Source organism: Nicotiana tabacum, chromosome 6, assembly GCF_000715075.1.
Source record: "Nicotiana tabacum cultivar K326 chromosome 6, ASM71507v2, whole genome shotgun sequence".
Lineage (NCBI taxonomy): Eukaryota > Viridiplantae > Streptophyta > Magnoliopsida > Solanales > Solanaceae > Nicotiana > Nicotiana tabacum.
Genome location: NC_134085.1, coordinates 125,435,752 through 125,441,108, shown reverse-complemented (window position 1 = coordinate 125,441,108; position 5,357 = coordinate 125,435,752). Strand labels below are relative to the sequence as shown.

Sequence of the window (5,357 nt, the reverse complement as noted above, 5' to 3'; positions counted from 1 at the left end):
AAAGATTTCGGTCAAATTCAATTATTGGGATTATGTCGAAAGTTTTAATAAGACTTTCTTATATGAAAATCCTACGAGAAGACATTCTTGGTTTATAAAACTTTGTCCTAATTTATTCGGACAACAAATTCCAAATTGGTTTTTCAAATGGTGGAAGTTGTACGAACCATCATTAGATATTTTAAACCCTCTCTTCAAAGGATTATATTCTCAATGGGTAGATATATCTCCCAAATTTATTTCTCTCCAAAAAGATCATATTTTTTATAATGGTATTGCTACCATGTATTTCTTTATTGAATTTTCTATTCCCTCGATTATGAAATGGGATGTACAGACAGGTTATACTAGTGAAGGTATTCCTTGCCTTAACAGACTTTTCTATCATAAGTTCTGGTCCAAATTGCTCCAGTCAAATCAACAAGGAAAGTTATATGGTGAAGAATTAATACAACAAATACAGGCCAAGATAGAGGCTTATTCACAGATCGATCATACAAAGGATGAAGAAGAAGATCTAAGTCCTTTGGAAATTATCAGCAAGAGACTCCAAATGAAGAAGGGAGCTGTTTCACAGAAAGAAATCCTTGCTTCATATTTTGAAGAAATAAAAAAGGATTTAGCAAAAAATCTTGGTACTACTATTGGAGATAATATCTCTATGGTTTCTATTGGCAGTACTTCAAATGAAAATGTGTGTTTAGACGGAGAAGCCCAAAATCAATCAAATACAGAGGAAGTTAGTGATACAGAAATTGAAGATTTTATCAACAAGTTGAAAGCAAGTGCAGAGGCATCTTCTGCCAAGAAAAACGACAAAGGAAAAGATAAAGCATAAAGAAATAGAATGCCCCACCGATTGATTATTGGGGTAAAAAGACGAAGACTTTTATAAAGTAATAGGTCCCCGAGACAACTTTAATAAAGTAAGGGGTCCCTCCATTATCGGAAGGAATCTACTTTTATAAAAGTAGTTTGTCCAATTTTAATAATGTAGTTTTTCTTTTGGCCACATTTTAATTATCTTGTCGGCTACTTTTACTTTTTCATTTTGTTTGTTTGTATACAGATCCATTATATAAGGATCACTCTTCTTTAGTTAGAGGCAAGCGTTAGACAATACTAGAACTCTCTGCCTTCTCTCTAGTTTATCTCTCTACTTGTAAAGAACCTCTTCTGTAATAATTTTTCCAAGTTTGAAATAAAATCAAAAAGGTCATTTGGCCACAACTAGAGATTTCTCTGCTGGTACTGTTCTTCTCATTCCCTCTTCCATATCTGAAATATTGTTAGCCTAAATGACAGGTTAAACAGGTAAGTGTTAGACTTGGTTCTCGATGGTTATATGCTATTCATGTTTATGGTAGTTAGGAGTCTACTGTATCAAATCCGATGGGGTTTTGGGTTAAGGACTATATAGACCAGGCAGTTACTAGTCTCGACAGTAAACCTTGGTTAGTCCCAAGCTAACCGGTGGTGCTCGTTAACCCGTTTAGGCAGGTGGCTGTTGAAGGGTTGTGAAGAGCATCGTGGTTTAAGGTTTCCCTTGATATTAGTGGCTAGGCCAGGACTGGTGTTCTTGTAATTCAATTCCTAAACCCACTACTCTCTTCCTTAATCATATACAATTATTATTTTTCTATCTTATAAGATAAATATAAGCATTACATTTGACATTAATATTTCATTACCTAATAGTATTAGACAACTCTTGTCAAGATTTTCATAATCGATCAAAAATATTCATCATTTTTGTCATGGCAACCATTTTCATTTTTTAAGCTAACTATTTTTTTTGTTTATAATTCGAATCATAAATACTTATTTAGCTACAAATTTTGTTTTGAATAATTTCATAGGCCTAAAAGGTTATTATTACTATAACGAGTATCAACTTGCAGCAAAAGCTAATAATTAACTATGAAATTTTATCAGAACAATAAATTTGTGGCTAGATTATTCTGTAATGACAAATAATTATAGCTATTAAGCCAACTATTGCAGTGTTCTTTTTAGAACTTGAAGCAAAAATATTTATCTAACTATAATAGTTTATTTTAAATATTTTATTATGGTTAAAAGGTTATTTTTGCTACAGTAACTTTTCGTTCGTAGCAAAAATTAACAATTAGCTACAATATTATGTCATAACAATAAATTCGTGGCTATATCATTTACCTATTGCCATAATTTTTATAGCCTGAAGCAGATGTATTTCTTTAACTACAATATTTTATTTAAATAATTTATTGTAGCTAAAAGGTTACTATTGCTATAATAACTTTTAATGCATGGCTAAAACGTATAAGTTAGCTCCACAATTTATTGTAGCAACAAATCTATTTAGGCAATTATTGCTACGATTGTTAGCAATTATAGCAAAAATAAGAAATTAGTTTTACCAATTTAATTTTTTGTGGCTATTGTTAGGTATTAGCTACGATTTTTAAATTCATAGCTAAGATTTCGTAGCTATAAATATATTAGGTTGTGGTGTGTTGTCATTGGACACTTCGAAAATAGTAGCCTAAGAATATTTGTGTATTAACATCATGTATATACGCTTGCAGAAATGCAGGGTAAGCTTGCGCACAATAGATCCTTGTGATCAAATTCTTCCTCGGACCCTGCACATAACGGGAGCTTAGTGCACTGGACTGCATATATATATACACACACATACACGCCTGAAAATGATGTAAACAACAGTGTGAAATTAAAGTAAAGCCTTATTAAAATCCCATAACTTCAAATCCAAACTTGTTTACTACCTAGGTAGTGACATAGGTCGACATCGTTTGCTCATGTGCCAATAGATCGTCAGCCAATCAACTAATTCTTAATTCACAAAGTAGTTAAAATCAATTACATGAATCTTTCTCTTTATTCAAACCTAATTAATTCTTATTGTTTTTTTTAAAATTAAGGAGAAATAAATAGGGTATTTGTTGGACGGGTTTGGAGCTGGGGTTAGCCAAAGAGTGGGATACATCATCTCTGGGGTTGCAACCCTGTCAGTCACCAGACACCCAGTGAACGTTAGAGCACTGATTCCTCATTAAACAATTATTAATCAAATTATGGGTAAAGATGTCGGAGATTACTTTAAAAAAAAATTAAATAAATGTGCACTAAGCTTCTAAATAAATGCTAACAAAATCAATTCCAAATGCAGATGCAGAAGTGGCAGTGGAGGACGCCTCTTTGAATTTGAGGCACATGGAAAATAACTATGGTTAATTGTAGGAGTAATAAGAATGACAATAATGTACTGGTCGAAAGCAGATACATAAGGCAATGGATTGGCTAGCCATCATTCGAATTTAATGGATGCTGGGGATTTGTGTAGAGAAAAAGACTTGTATCCACAACAAGTGTTATTAATACATTTTTCATGCCTATATCCATGGCTTTTGGCTTCAATTTATTAACGTAGTTGGAATAGTATTGGAGAAACACTTGTAAGTTTCAGTAGTGATGTTGATATATTTGCAGAGCACAGGCACTGTTGTCAGGGAGGCAAAAAACTTGAGTGTGGAGAGAATGGCAGCCACCATAATCGGCAATAGGAGAAGCTGCAATTGCAGGTGGGGAGGACGATGTTTTAAAGCGCCTTCAGTTTACAGATATAAAGCATTAACTATTTGTATTGCTACTTCTATACGAAAACATTGATTTGATGCATCTTTCTAAATGTGATTGATGGATGAATTTGAATTTTGAAGGACTATCACTGAAATACTATTCTACCCGCTAATTAGATTACAATTATTACATCCTTAAGAAAGGCACTATATAGCATTCCCTTGGATTACAACTTACATTTTGTCTAGATTTTTTGAAAGTTGTCACTCCTTAAGAAAGGCACTATATGGCCTTAATCATAAAACTAATTGTTTAAACTACTCTATCTCTCACTTAATTAACACTCAACTAATTTGAGCAGTAAGAAACTAATTGTTTAAACTAATCTCTAGTGTTTTCTCTTCCCTCCAAGTTTATGCCTTGAATATCTAGCCGTTCCAACCCAGTTTGTTTAAATTTCAGGTCTTAACAGGCACTAAAATCAAGCAAAATACATAGTTTACCCATTGACCTTATACCCAAATCTCTGTTACACATCTCTCTATCACGATCAACCTTTTACACACCCAACCTTTTAGAAGTGTGTCAATGACACACCACTTCTGTGTTTTACCACTTTTTCTAAATATGTGTGTGTCACACATGAATAATCCATCCAAGTTTTAATTAAAAAATAAAGAAAAAGAAAAGGACACCCCACCCACTCATCGGAGAATCCACTCCGGCCACCAATGTTGAGAGCAATCTTTGTATAATAATGTCACGACCCGGATTTTTCACCCTCGGGAATCGCGATGGAGCATACTCGTGAAAGCTAGGCAACCCGAGTCTTATAAATTTATTACCCTTTTTAATAAGCATGCTCAACAATTCAAAGTATTAAGTGATTAAATAATGGAATAAATTTAAATAACCGAAAATGCGGAAGACGAAAAACTTAATAGTTCAACCAAACACTGCTACATAATCTGAAGTACAATACTACCCAGAATTTGGTGTCACAAGTCACGGACTATCTAAGAATACTACAAATAAGGTCTGAATGGAAATACACAAGTTTGTCTCTGAATAAGTAAAAACAGAAAGACAAAATATAGGAGGAGACACCAAGGCCCGCGGACGTCTGCAGGACTACCTCGGCTCGCCTGAATGGACTGAAGACATCACCCTCACTACGGTCCAAATGCTCCGGTATCAGTATCTGCACATAGTGCAGAGTGTAGTATCAGCACAACCGACCCTATGTGCTAGTAAGTACCTAGCTTAACCTCGGCGAACTAGTGACGAGGCTAGGACTAGACTACCAAATAAACCTGTGCAGTTAAATCCTATACAACGGAAATGAAAGCAGATAATTACAGCTAAAGTTGGGAAGGGGAAACATGGTGCGGGTAGTAACAGATAACAACAGAATAATAGTAGAGAAATGTAAGGAACGCCATAAATCAATTACCAGCAAAAGATAAGGAAATAAGAAACAACTACACATGTAATACCGTTGCAGGCGTGCAACCCGATCCCATTTCATATAATACTATTGCAGGCGTGCAACCCGCTCCCATTTCATATAGTACCGTTGTAGGCATGCAACCCGCTCCCATTTCATATAGTATCGTTGCAGGCGTGCAACCTGCTCCCTTTTTATTTATCAACACCAATCATAAAAGAATTCCGGTAAGGGAACAATAATATAACAACATCCCGGCAAGGGAACAATAATATAACAACAACATCCCGACAAGGGAACAATAATATGACAACAATATCCCGAC

General features: G+C 34.6%; 1 long non-coding RNA gene across 1 annotated transcript; it reads left to right on the top strand.

The window, feature by feature from the left end:
- The first annotated feature begins 1,114 nt into the window (after window positions 1–1,114).
- LOC107816856 (uncharacterized) lies at window positions 1,115–3,711 on the top strand. The gene is made up of 2 exons (XR_012710156.1): window positions 1,115–1,248; window positions 3,176–3,711. It is a non-coding gene; the product is annotated as an uncharacterized LOC107816856 (long non-coding RNA).
- Window positions 3,712–5,357: the final 1,646 nt, after the last annotated feature.